The sequence below is a fragment of the Puma concolor genome, chromosome D1, assembly GCF_028749965.1.
Source record: "Puma concolor isolate L17-30 chromosome D1, mPumCon1.1.hap2, whole genome shotgun sequence".
Taxonomy (NCBI): Eukaryota; Metazoa; Chordata; class Mammalia; order Carnivora; family Felidae; genus Puma; species Puma concolor.
Genome location: NC_141676.1, coordinates 105,910,022 through 105,924,528, shown reverse-complemented (window position 1 = coordinate 105,924,528; position 14,507 = coordinate 105,910,022). Strand labels below are relative to the sequence as shown.

The 14,507-nt window shown below is 47.3% G+C and overlaps 1 protein-coding gene across 1 annotated transcript in view; it reads left to right on the top strand.

Moving 5' to 3' along the window:
* Window positions 1–14,507, top strand: part of PTS (6-pyruvoyltetrahydropterin synthase) — a 681,414-nt gene that overhangs the window by 634,679 nt on the left and 32,228 nt on the right. The window contains exon 14 of the transcript XR_015241350.1: window positions 4,770–4,953. The gene's annotated coding sequence lies outside the window, so the exon portion shown is untranslated. The remainder of the gene's footprint in view (window positions 1–4,769; window positions 4,954–14,507) is intronic.

The following is a 14,507-nucleotide window of genomic DNA, read 5'->3' as shown; positions in this document are numbered from 1 at the left end:
AAAGCACAGGGCAGGAAACTGTGCCCCAGCAGGCCAACCTCGGGGTCTTGCTCCTTGGGCAGGTCTGAGGACCCTGCGGCTGTCCTCTCCTCTCCCCTGATGAATATGGAGGAATCTTCACTTCCTGCTGACTGCTGGGGGGCTTTGTATCTCTCCACCATGCCCCTGCTCTCTGATCCGGTGTCACTCTTTTTATTATTATTATTCCTTCTGTGTTGACAAGTGATTTAAACACTTCACAGGAGAAAAGACAAAAGAGGGTGGGAGTTGGTGGGGAACCTTTTCTTTGAATCCAGGAGGTTCGTTTTTCAGATTAGCAAATAAATGGCTCCAAGTGTATAATTAATACTAATAGGTTAATTAGAGAACATTTAGATCTTTCTAGAAAAAAAAATTATAAAACCCAATGACTGTCTCCTGAGGCAAACCAGGAGTATTTATTGTAAAAAACCCTGTGTAGAAGAGTTTACAGATTACTCTGTCCCTTCTTCAGGGCTCCATGATTTCTATGAGTAGCTGGGTAATGGGGCCAGACTGGAGGAGGATTCTGGAAAGCACGGCCAAGGCTCCCTCCAGGGAGGCAGAACAGCTGCTGTAGGCATTGGGGGAGTCAGGGCCAGGGCTACCCTCCCCCACCCTGTCTCTCTGAACTCAGGCTGTCACCCTGCTTTTTCTGTTGGTCTCTGTCTCTGTCTCTGTCTCTTTCTCTCTCTGTGCCCTTTTCTGCTCAGCTGTGACTGTCACTCAGCCTGAGTCAACCTCTCCGTCCTCCAGACAGTGGGATTTCAGAAAGTGTCTGTGCCTTGACAACATTTACTGGCAGCAGAGTGGGGGGGGGGTAGCAGGAGTGGGGTGACAGGCTAGCACACAAGTCACGTCCATTCCAGCAGGCTAGCCTTCTCGGGTGAGACATGCTCTGGCTGGCCTGGAGGAGTGGCCCTGGGTCAGAACTTTCAGCTGAGCTCTGACTTCCACTCACTGAGCCGAGGACATGTGGGATGCAGTGGAAGGGGGATATGTGTTTAATCAGCCCTGGCAGGGTGAGGCCCGAAGCTGGGCAGGACAGAGGGAAACCTAGCCATCAGAGTCAGTTCCTGTTTGTTCGGGTGCAGCATTTCTGGAAGTGAAGGCCCAGGGCTCTGCCCCAAAGCCCTGCTGCCTTCAAGGCCTGTTGAGATGGATGATTGAAAAGCCCTGATGTGGTTTCAGTTTTGTCTTCCAAAAAGGTATGTTGGGGTCCTAACTCCCAGTACCTTGGGATGTGACCTTATTTGGAAATAAAGTCACTGCATATGTAGTCAGTTAAGACGAGGTCACACTGAAGTAGAGTCGATCCTTAATCTGATATGATTGGTGTCCTTGGAAAAAGAGGAGACAGGGGCGCTTGGGTGGCTCAGTAGATTAAGCACCCAACTCTTGATTTCGGCTCAGGTCATGATCTCATAGCTCATGAGTTTGAGCCCCTCATTGAGGCTCTACATTGGTGGCACGGAGCCTGCTTGGGATTTTCTCTCTCTTCCTGTCTCTCTCTCTCTCTCTCTCCCACCCCCTGCCCAAAATAAATAAACATACTTAAAAAAAAAAGACAGACGCAGAAAAGATGACCCTGTGACAGTGGAGGCGGACGCTGCTGTGATGCTGCACATGCCCAGGGATGCCTAGGTTTGGTAGAAGCCACAGGAAGCAAGGAAGGAGCTTCCCCTAGACTTTTGAGGAAGCATGCTCCTCCCAACACCTTATTCTGGCTTCCAGGACTCTGAGAGAATAAATTTCTGCTATTTTAAGTTACCAAGTTTGTAGTGCTTGGTTACAATAGCTCTAGGAAACTAACGTATAGCTCTTAGCAGCCACCCTGACTCACTGACTAGTAAGACCTCAGTTCAGTCTGAGAATGAAATCTCAAAGCAAATACCTGGGAGAAAATAAGCAGGTCTCAGAGTGAGCACGCAAGGAATTGTACCATGGAAGGTTCAAGAGCCAGCCCCTTGCTGTTCCCCAACCCTCAGGATGTCTCGCTGCCTACTTGGACAGTCAGTATGTCCTGAGAAGGACCAGGTGAACCCTGAACAAGAGAGAGACCATCTCAGGAGTTTGGAGAAAAAGAAACCAACATTTTCTTTCATTGTCTCATCTGTATTTTTAATGATAATAGTAACACTTACCGTGTACTGAGCATTTGCCATGCACCAGGTGTTATGAACTATGTAAGGATGTTCTCATGCGTGGCTGCCCCTGAAGTTAGCTCTGCAGCTCCTGAGGGCTCACAAAAGAAGATGTCTCTTTTGCACCAACCCAGTTTGTCAAAATTGAGGAAAATGAGGGAGGGATGGTTACTTTTCAAAGTTTCACACAGTGCCCTGTTATTAAAACTTATCCCACCACCATTCCCTTCGCATACAGCCAGTGACTCACCCTAGTTTCCACTTTCTACAAAGTAGTTTTTGAGTTATTACTATTTTTTAAGTTGGTGCTGCTTTCGTCAGCTTGAAACAAACAGAAAAGCTACCTTTGATGAGAGAAGGTCCAGAAAGAACTAGAAAGTTACACGAGATACCATTCACATCCCATTAAAAACAGGTGATCTGAGGACTCCTCTCTCGGGACCCCTGCTCAAGTGGAGGGGGAGGAGCAGGTAGGACAGGAAATCCTTGGGAATAAATGGCAAACCCATATCCCCACCTTCTTCTGTGTCTCCATGAACATGGAGCAGAAGAGACTGAGGAGGTGGGGGTGGGAGAAGAGAGAGAAACACCAGCTTGCCAGCCATTGCCCACACCTACCACATACTGAGGTTGTCTCCCTGCCAAGGCCTGTCCAGGGCAGGAACCACTCAGGGAGCAGAGACAAGCCTGCTCTGGGGCTGAGTAGAGATGATATTTCTCAGAAAGGGGGCCAGAAAAGGAGGATGGGTGATGTTCCAATGCAGATTTAAATTTTGCAAAATGGCTTCCTCCTCTGGCAAAATCATCCCCCCACCCACGGTGACACCTCTTCTTCCCCACTGGGTCTGCTGCAACGCAGCACCCTGTCAGACCCAGTCACTTCACCTTGCAGCCAACATGTACTTTATCCTCAAAATGTAAATTGTGAAGCAAAAAATTGCAAATTGCACCAGGGGTTTGAGGACAAATGTAATAATGCCTATTCGTGTAAGATCAAAACTGTATGAGGAATTATAATGTGTAAACTGTTAGCAACTGCAACATGTAAACAATAATACTTATTATTATCACTGTAGACTTCCAAATATCACTCGGGCTTCGGGAACTATAAGGAACATTTCTAGGCTGTGAAGGATGGGAGAGCCTCTCATTCTAACTGCCAGTCCTTCCTGATTTGACAGCCCAGACATAACCTACATTTTCAACTTGCAGAAAAAGGAAAATGCAGGTCGAACCCCAGGAGGGAAACCAAAGGAAAAGAGGATCGAGGGAAGTTGCTAGAATCCAATTGCAGGGAAGTGATTTGATTTTCTGTGTTGAGTTAAAGGTGTCAGGACCAGAGAGGAGGTATATCAACAGTTGTTTTGTTTGCCCAACAAAAGGAGATTGTGTTAGACCCCTGCTGACCCACAGCTAATCCCACCCCCAAAGGCCTAGGAAAAAGCTGTTTGCTGAGTCTGTGAGCACCATTTGCACCTTCAGGCTGCAGCAAACAGGTACTAGACCAGAGCCAGCTCAGAGACAGCCAGCCCCCTCCCGCAGCCGGAAAGCTACCAGGAAACGCCTAAAGGGAAGAGCTTCATTAGCCACACTGCTCGAGAAGCCAATCACAGGATCCCATTCAGACAGAGAGCCAATCACATTCTCTGGACAGGACATGGGCCAATCGTCTCTCTTCCCCCACCCATTCCTTTCCATTCCGAGCCTTGCCCTACTGGGGCTTGTTTAGCAGCGCCAGTGGCCAGAGAAGCTGGAAGGGAGGGGCTGCTGAGGACCCCCAAGCCAGGGCAACCTAAGGAGCAGACTCTGGCAGAAGGGCTGGGCACAGATATGGATGGTAAACTCCAATTCATCGATTCCACAAATGTACAGCTACTGGGTACTGCCTCTGTGCCAGGCACTGGAAATAAGAGACACAACGTTACCCTAGAAGAGCTGAGTCTAGTCGAGGAGACAGAGAAGTAGACAAATACAGCCTTTGCATGAGAATGTGATGAAAGGCAAGCCAGGGCACAAGACGCTGTGGGAGAAGAGAAACTCATGGAAGCAGGGCAGCAAGAAACCGTCCATGAGGACGACAGTGGCACCCAGGAGCATACCACAGCCCCCACAGGGCCTGCACCATAGCCTGAGACCCTCACCACACCATACCCATTAGTATTAGTGTGTGAGGGTTGCCATAACAAAGCCTGGCTGGCTTCAACAGCAGAAATTGATTTTCTCAGACTTCTGGAGGCCGCAAGTCTAATTCAGGTTGTGAACAGGGTTGATTTCTTTTGAGTCCTCTCTCTTTAGTTTGTGGATGGCTGTCTTCTCCCCGTGTCTTCAAATGGTCTTCCTTCTATACAAAGCTTTGTCCAAATGTCCTCTTCTTATAAGCACACCAATCATACTGGATTAGGGCTCACCCCAATGACCTTCATCTCCAAACACAGTTGCTTTATGAGGTACTGGGGGTTGGGATTTCCACCTATGAATTTGGGGAGGGCACTTCAGCACATTACACCATCATTTTTTACAACTGTTGTGAAGCTGCTATTTAGCCACTGTCTTCCCCAAAGCACACAGTGACCGTTAGCTTTTTGTCTTCTAAATCTTCTGTATTAGGTGCCAGGCTGACTCAAACCTGGACCCACTCCTGTCACGTGAGAGGGATGGAGAAGCCCTGCATCTGGTTCTTGAAGTAAAGGCCTTCATCACTCTTTTCCTCAAAGAGCTGCATGTCGATTAGAGTCTTGGAACAATCGCTTTCCACTGCTCATTGGCCCAGCTCACTGGCCTCTTGCCCAAGGTATTTGAGAAGTCACTTTATCTACAATAAGAACTGGTGTTGCTTTTGGAGCTGGCAGGGAGAGAGCCAGTGAAGTGGCCATCCATCAAACGAGGCCCACACAGGCTGGCCTGAACCCCTGCGGAGGGTGCCAGATGTTCTAATCTATCACCATGGGTCACAGGGGGATAGTCTTTGATCGCTGAGACCCTAAGGCAACACGGCAGGACTCTGCACAGTCTGCGTGAAGATAGGGGAGGCACCTGGTCTTCATTCCATAGCTCAGTGTGATGAAGGGTTATGGGACTTTACTAGGAGCTGAGAACCAAGGAGAGAAATGAATGGGCCGCTGGCTGGGTCCTCAAGGAGCTTACATTCTCCTGGGGAAGACTGTCCACCTGAGAATGCATTAGGTTCTGGCTGAGTAGCTTGGGGGTTCAGAGAGGCTTCCAACAGGAGCTAATGCCTGAACAGAACTTGGAGGATCACTGGTGCTAGGCAGCTCTGTTGATGGGGCCAGAGAGTAGAGTAGGATGGTCCAAGCAGTGAGGGAGGAAGTGGCAGAAGTGGGATCGGAGAGATGGCCAGGAGGTAGAGGGATAAAAAAACCATGCTAAGTGGTTTGGACATTTCCTGTGAACTTTCAGACTGTGTTTGTTGGGGTCACTGGGGCTCTTTTGTGGTGCCTTGGGATAAGGAGCAAGACTGAGCAAGCGAGATACTCATCAAGGCATCTTGGCTCTGTCCTCTTTTGATTATTGGGATTTCATTTGAAAAAGAAATGTTGTAAAGCTTAAAATCAGCAACTAATGGGGCGCCTGGGTGGCGCAGTCGGTTAAGCGTCCGACTTCAGCCAGGTCACGATCTCGCGGTCCGTGAGTTCGAGCCCCGCGTCAGGCTCTGGGCTGATGGCTCGGAGCCTGGAGCCTGTTTCCGATTCTGTGTCTCCCTCTCTCTCTGCCCCTCCCCCGTTCATGCTCTGTCTCTCTCTGTCCCAAAAATAAATAAAAACGTTGAGAAAAAAAAAATTTAAAATCAGCAACTACTATTGCGTTAGCTATTAGAGAGTCCTTGTGGGATTCTCAGCACAGAACGGTATGGTGACGGTGTGGAATCTGAAGCCGGGGTGGGGGGCTGCCACAGGCCTGGAGGCAGGGGCAACAGTTAAGAGACTGGTGTAATCGTCCAAGAAAAGAAATAGAAAGGAATTGAGAAATTGGAGAAAGGGTTGGGAGGTGAAGCTGATTACACTTGCTGTTGATTTAACATGGAGAGTGTGGGGGAGAGAAAGGTCTTCACTGCTTCCTGAGTTTATTGCCCAGGTGATTGGGTGCACGCTGGTACCATTAACTGGTCAAAAGAGTGGAGGGGAGGGAGCTTATTTGGGCAGACACATGAGGAGTCAGGTGCTGGCCATGTGGACTTCAATGTGCTGTTGGGACACCCAGGTAGAGCTGTCTAGGCGGCCATGTAATTAAGTCGTCTGAAGTCTCGATATATCCCAGCCTGAATAGAATGCCTTGCATATTGCAGACAGGTGCCAGTGACTGCATATTTTTAATTTTAAAATTTATGTACGAAGTCTTCAAGGTTCTCTGTAATGTCTTCTATAGCTACTTTTCAATCTTACCTCCTTTATACTTCCCAAAAGTATATGAAATTAGAATAGGCCAGCCTTCCCTGTCCACAAAGGCTCTGCTCAGCCAGATCAGCTTCTTAACTGTTTCCCAGTATACATCTCTTTGGAACCTCTGGAACAGATAGAGAGATAGTGGAGAGATAAAATGGATATCTCCAACATTGTGTTCTTAGAAAATGTAATGAAAGGTGTGATACATGATGCACCGTTTCTCCATTTCTGCAGATGCCCTTCTCCCACTCCTGTCTATGTGGCATGACTCACTCCACCAAAACCTCGTGCTGGTTCCATTTTTTCCACAGATCCTCTGACTCTGCTCGCTTAAGGAGGGTGAATTGCAGGTTAGTTTGTAGCAAGCGTCTGCAAGTTTGTAGGGGAAGATTCATTCTTTAGAATACACTTTCGGTTTCCATTTGCCCAGAGACTTACCATCGGGGCACCCCAGCCCCACAGCCCTGGGCACAGTTGCCCTCGTCTAGTGATGGGGAGCTTCCCCACTCATCAGGATACTAAGTGCTCTCAGGGAGCCAGGGCACCTTGTTCTGGGTCAAAGGCATCTAGCTCACCCGAGGTCCTGGACCCCACCAGCCTGTCTGCTCTGTCAGGGTCTGTTTATAACCTGTGGGTGTTCTTTGACCACATCCCAGTACTGCTGGATTTCCATGGCCACGTGCTGAGCTCACCTTCCCCTGCCTTACTTTTAGTCTGCCCCTACTCCCAGGTGGATTTTAATTCTCCAGCCCTGGGCAAATGCTTAGCAACAAAACCCAAGAGCCCAGGCCTCTTTCCAGCACTCCAAGCAGCATCTCCTTCTGCAGAGTCCTACCTCTTCAGCGGGTGGTAATGTGCTTTGTTCATTGAGGAGCAAACACAGAGGGTTACTGAGTTCTCCAACCGTGGACATTGTCTCTTCCCTACATCCACTGTCCCTTCTGAGTTACTCCACTTTTCAGGGTGCCCAAGGAACCCCAAGGTGACTGCTGCGTAGATGGCTGCCTCTTCAGGGTCAGTCAAGGTGTTCAGCTCATTTTCTTTCCATGCACTGTCTTGCATCCGAGCAATAGGGATTCTTTCTACCCCTCCCAAGTAAAAGAATGATTTATATGGCCCACATGGTATACTTGTAAAATACACACAAGGCCTGATAAATTATACAGTATTTATTATCCTACTAAAATGATACCCTTTGCTTAATTAAAGTAGCCATATGCTGTAGTGCAAATCATTCTCATTCATTAAGATCCCAAAATATGTTAAAAAAAGAAAAACAGCCAGCAGCAGTTAGGAAGAATACAATAAGATCACACGGTTTTGAGGCCATAACTGCATTAAAAATAGCCTCACTCTTCAGGGTGATGTTTTACCAAACATGGCCATCCCTCCATCCATTCATTTTTTAAGCAAATAGGCGTTGAGCACCTGTGCTGCCAGACAGCTTCCAGGTACCTGGGACACTACCTGGCCTCTGTCCTCAAGGGGCACGCAGGCTAGTGTGAGAGAGAGACCAGTAAACAAGCACCACAAGCAGGTAACTGGCTATGTGAGCCACGTTAGAGGCTCATCTAACCTAGCCTTGTTGGGCCAGGAAGGTTTCCCAGAGGAAGTGCTATCTGGGTTACATCCTAAAGGATAATTAGGTCTGGGAAGTGTTCCAAGCTATTCCCTTTTCCGTTACCTTGTTTATTTTCTTCTTAGTGATTAACAGATCACAAATATGGGATTATTTTTTTTATTTGTTTACATGAATATTTTCTGTCCCTCGCCCTTCCCTTTACCACCTGAAGATAAGCTCCAGTAGGGTGCACGACTTTCCCATCTTGTCCAGTGTTTTTCCCCCAGCACCTTTCATAGTGACTAGCAAATGAGAGGGCCTCACATAGATCTCCTGAATGAAAAAATGAACACTAACTAAAGAGTAGCATGTGCAAAGGTCCAGAGCTTTGCGTGCATAGGAGGTGCTCTGAAAAGGGCAGAAGCCATCATGCCACGTTGCCCAGCGCTTCATGCCAGTCCCCATCACCTCTGTTACACTCCTCCACAACACACCCTTCCACACACTCGCCCCTTTCCCACAGGAACTGGCATTTTCCCACTGGCGAGAGTAAATAAGCACATTTGCATCCTGGAACAACGGCAGCTATGTTTCTCCATGACCTTGGGGGTTAATGGCCATTGGCTTCCGGGTACCATCTGCAGGGAACTACGGAAAGAACAAACTCAGCTGTGACCACCTGGCAGCTTCACTGGCACCGAGAGCCACGATGGAGTCCCCCCCCCCCCCCCACCACCACACCCTCACTGTTGGGAAGCTGTGTCCAAGGTGGGAACCACACTGAGGCCAGAGTCAGAAAAATCTGGGTTCAAATCCAACCTTTCCTGTCTTGGCCAATGTACTTAATCTCCCTGAGCCCTTTCTCTATCTTTAAAACGGTCATCAAATTACCCCCTTCATGAAACTTTTAGGGATTAAATTCAGGAAATTAGGGGAAAATTCCTCAATTCTCTAAGACTCAGGTGCCTCATTAGTTAAATGCAGATAATGGTTAAGAGTATCTGTCTCGCGGGGCGCCTGGGTGGCGCAGTCGGTTAAGCGCCCGACTCCAGCCAGGTCACGATCTCGCGGCCTGTGAGTTGAGCCCCGCGTCAGGCTCTGGGCTGATGGCTCAGAGCCTGGAGCCTGTTTCCGATTCTGTGTCTCCCTCTCTCTCTGCCCCTCCCCCGTTGATGCTCTGTCTCTCTCTGTCCCAAAAATAAATAAACGTTGAAAAAAAAAAAAAATTTAAAAAAAAAAGAGTATCTGTCTCGCAGGGTGATTGTGAAGTTTACATGAAATACTGGAGATAAGACTGCACATGTGTGATTGTTTGTGTCCAGGGGAGAGAGACCAGAAGTGTCCTCCAGATCATCTAATAATAGCAATCACATTTACTGAGTGTTTACTGTATGCCTGGCACTTCAAATTTAATACCTAAAGTTTGTCTCAAGCTGGATTATTCCCAGGTTCCTGTCATGAGGGAGGGGAGGAAAAAGAAAGAATTTCTTGCCAGTTTATCTTGAACCTAACTTACATATATATACGAAGACCTTAAAACGTATATGAAATCCATTAGATGGATTGTGGCAGGTTGTATTTCCCCAAAACAGCCATGACAATGCTATCCATTCTGCATGTCCTTCTAGAACCTTCCACATATTTCCCTATCAAGAAGTGGGGTCTGTGCCTCCTCCCCTTAAGTTTGCACGAGCCATTGGTTTCAACCAGGTTGGATAGTTCCAGAGCCCATGTTTTTATGGGATGTTGATACGTGGGACTATTTGTAAGCCTTTTTGATGAAGCAGTGGCCCTCTATTGGGAAGGAGGAAAAAATTAAGCTGGAATGGCAGGCCAGGGCCAGATTAGGAGGCCTTGAATGCCATCCTTTGATCACTTAGTGACACACAGCCAGGTACCACCTGAACTACGATTTACATAGTGATTTTCCTTAAATCAAATTTAAAACTATTCCTTTAAAAAAAAAGAAAGAATAGGGGCGCCTGGGTGGCTCAGTCGGTTAAGCATCCGACTTCGGCTCAGGTCATGATCTCGCGGTCCATGGGTTCGAGCTCCGCGTTGGCCTCTGTGCTGACAGCTCAGAGCCTAGAGCCTGTTTCAGATTCTGTGTTTCCCTCTTTCTCTGACCCTCTCCTGTTCATGCTCTCTCTCTCTGTCTCAAAAATAAATAAATGTTAAAAAAAAAAAAGAAAGAATAATAATCACAGGTTTTATGTCCCATTTATATTTATCTAACATACATAAAATAAGCATTTACCTCCTTTTTAAAAAAATGTTTGTTCGTGAATCCCACGATAGAGTGCTCCTGCACCACCAGGGCATCTGTATCCCATTTCAGAATCAGGGTACCTGGCAATGCAGAGCCACCATACATCCAGAACAAAGAGAAGATCAAAGGGACCTTTTAAGAAAACTGACCTGCTCTTGGTAAATACCATTGGCAAACACATTCCAAAGACTTGTCAGTGAAAGGTTTTCTGGGAGGCATGGATAAATCAGCTGTGGTCCTCATCCCTGGGATCTATGTGGTCTGGGAGCATGGAGTTGTGTGCTGGTGTGAGAAGCACAGGAAGAATGTGGAGCCCCTTCTTGGAGTGAAAACTTAGCTTATTGGTAAATAATTTAAAACAGTAGAATTATATTATGGATATATGAAGTTTATAGCAAAAAAAAAATCATAGGAACGTTGAATAAAAAACAAGAAAAACTGAGGAATATCACCCTAGGTGTGAGCAACTTGGGGACCCATCCAGAGCAGAGGGGCTCATGGCTCCTTCCTTTAGCCCATGGTTCTGAACCCTGGCTCCACATCAGGATCATCTGAAGATGACCTAGACCTGGACCTGGACCTGGACCTGGACCTGGACCTAGACCTAGACCTCTGAGGATGGGGCCCAGGAATTGGTATTTTTAAAGGCTCCTTAGATGATGCTAATGGGCAGTCAGGATTGAGAACTATTATTGAAGGGGTTCTTTGGTGAGAAAGTGCAAGGATCCCTGACAGCATCAAGGGACTGGTTAGGAGGCTGTTCTGTAGTCTAAGGAAAGCCCACATATTTTCATCATATATGGTAGAATCTTTGCACAGTTACTTGTGGCACCCCTACAACAGAGGCATGCACAAGCAGTAGCAAATGCACATGAACTGGTAAGTGTGTATGTGCAACCAGCACACGAGCCAGGCCTCTTTGTCAAGCAAAGTCACTATAATGTGTCTGTGGGACAAAGCCATGAGACCAAGAACTGGTGAGTCACCTACAGTCATTCTCCCAGACACACTAGTCAGGTTAGGCTGAACAATCCGTGGACTCAGACACTTCACACTTCCCTGAGGGATCTGTGAGGCTTTTGTTCGTCCTCACTCTGGTCCTGCTTCCCCAGAGCCTGAAGGCCGGGCCCCCTTCTGACTTCCAGCTGAGAGCAGGCTCTCTGTCCTAGATCAGAGGGGCACTTGGCAAGGAACAAAAAGAAATTGCAGCCCAGCTCCAGGGCAATACTTTCCTAGCTTCACAGCTCGTTCTTCTTGCTCCCTCGGTCCCCAAACAAGGGGCCAGTCAGAAATTAGAGCTCCACAACAAGGCAGCATTGTCCCCTGGGCCTGGGCTTCCCTGGGACTTGGGTGAGAGTAAGAGATGAGCGAACTCTCTGGCCACAGGGTGTAGAAAGAAGCTGGCACCTGGGGAAGAGCCATTTCCCAAGCAGCTGGCCAAGCTGGAGTCTTCCAGCTGATGTGGAGACATGCCCTGCCCTGCTGCCCTCTGTCCCCTGAGAGTGCCTTCTCTCAAGCCCTCTCTTCACAGAACCCTCTTTTTGTGTGACTCTGACTTTCATTTACCCTTCCCTGCACAGCACCTCCAGCAAGTCAGAGGCCGATCTTAGAGAAGCACAGAAGGGGTTCTGGGGTAGGAGCTAGGCCCCCAGCTTGAGGTACCAGCTTCACCTCCTCAGAGATCACTGTCCGGAAGGGAAGACCCCAGCCTTCCCAATCCCCCAGACCGACAGCTGGCGTGAAATGCAGCCAAGTGTACTCCTTACCCTCGGACCCAACTCCCAGAAATGGTAGCTGCGTGTAATGAGGAACTTTTGTGAGGTTCAGTAATTATGAGGAGGCCTCACCCTGATTTCCTGCCTGTGTTTTGCACTGAACATCAGTGAAGATCCAGGGCTCTTCCCTTAACCTTAAACCTGGCCACAAATGTCCTCTGTGCCACATGCTCATCATCCTCATTTTAGTGGACCTTTTTTTGGTTGCTCAGCATCTCTTATATTTTCTGGAACCAATCTCCACCTACCACATTCCAGTTAGCGTATTTCAGGCTACAAGCTGAAAAACAAAAACAAAACCAGAAATTCAATATGAACTGGTCTAAAGACCAATGATGCCTGAGGAAGGGAGTCTTCAGGGTTGAATTGGTCCAGAGACTCCAGCTGTTTCTCTACCACATCCTCAGACATGACCTCCTCTTTGGTTGGCTGACTGACTCCCCTCATGCTTGCACAATGGCTTTGGCATCCCCATACTTCACAAACATACATGCAATACCCAGAAGAGAGAGAGTTTCTTCAGGTGGCCCAGCACTCTGCTAAGAGCAAGGGTACTCTTCTTCCAGCAGTCTCCAGAAAACTGACTTCAGGAACTGTAGGGACCTAACATCTAATGGGACCATATCTCTCTAGCTAGTGATTGAGATGTAGACCCCTGGCCTGAAATGAGCTAATCACAGAACTTCATCCCAATGGCCACAGTAGTTGGTCTGTGGATGGGCATAGAATCCAACCTAGGTTGATAATAATCCCTCTATAGAGATTTTCTAGCTGAAGATAAGGTTAAGAGCCACCTCTCTGTCTGGTTATCATGCTATATGGATCTTAATTTGGTCCTGCCAGCTGTCCGTCACCTCTTCATGGAGAAACCATCTGAGTGAATGATGCCAATAATTAGACTAGTCAAGAGGCAGAAAGACAGTGTCCTGAGGAAGTGTCCATTCTAGACAATAACCCCTGCTGAATACTGTTTCTTACATCTAACATACCCATTGGATGTTTATTCTAGCAACCAGATAAGGCCCAGGATCAGCCCATCATCTGTGTGCAAATATTTCTCTCTCAGCAATGATAGGAAGGTTTCTGAGTCAACTGCTCTGGGATATCTAACCCACCAGTCTCCAAAGACAGTCAACCTGATCATTTTCTTGCAAAGTACACATTCAGGGGGGCTGTTTACTACCCAGAGCAAACGGATCTGAATCCATGAAATGCCAGCAAGCATGAAAGAGGGAGCATCTCTGCAATACGAGAGACTTGGGCAACAGCCACACTGCCCAGCACACACTTCATCCCACCTTGTAGAACAGGCAGGATTTATCCCACAACTTGGATTGTAAACATGAGAAGGATAGGGTACCCATCAGCTGAGGGTCACAAAGGAGGCAGTGTTAACAGTGGCCCCATGTTTTCTCTTGCTTTGTTTTTGTTCATTTAGTCAACAAACGTTTTAGGATATAAGAATACCTTAAAATAATATTTTACCTTTACTTTTGTACTTCTCTGTGCTGTCCTTTCTCCCTTTCTCTGGTTTATTTTCCATTCTCCCCCCAGCTCCATGGTTAATCTTTGGCTCTTTTATTGTGATATCTTTGCTTCTTTCAATTCCTTCTTCTTCCTTGACAGATTTCCCCACATACTTTATGTTGTGGTTTCCCAGTTTGCTTTACAAAACAGCTGTGACTGAGAGCCCTAAAATTTACTCCTGGACATGGAAGAGAACAAAACAGGAAACACAAAGAAACATGGCATTTTTCTTGGAAGCAAGTTTCTTGTGAGCTGAAAAATTCTGTAATCAGACCTATGGACAGAAGGTTAAGTGATAAGATTTCTGAAGTGATAAGATCAGCCTCTGAAGTCCCAAGCTCACCAACCAGGAAAAGAGTAGGGCCTTCTAGAGAAAGGATTACCAGGAACCAGCCATTGGCATATGAGAATGCAGAAGATGGCAAGGCATTGGGGGCAGATATTAACCGCACTGAACTGTGAACTGGAAGCAGAACTACGCTAACTTGCTAAAGCTTGACTCAACCTGAGCTGGTTCATGTGTACCTTTTTGTTTTGTTTTTAAAGAAAAAAGTCAAAGGGTTTTTTTTTGTTTGTGTTTTTGCTTCTTGTAAGGAAAATCTTCATGAACTTGAAGTAGGAAGGAATTTATATGTCTTCTAAAACTACTGAACTGCTCTAAGTTCAGGAAGTGATGTCCTGATTGTGAAGTCCAAGGCTTCTTTGCAGCCTTCATCCTGCTTAGCTCCTCTGAAGCTTGCCTGCCTCCCAGCCTTTCCTCCTCCCTGCCTTTCCTTCTCCCTTTCTCCCTCCCTCCCTCCCTCCCTCCCTCCC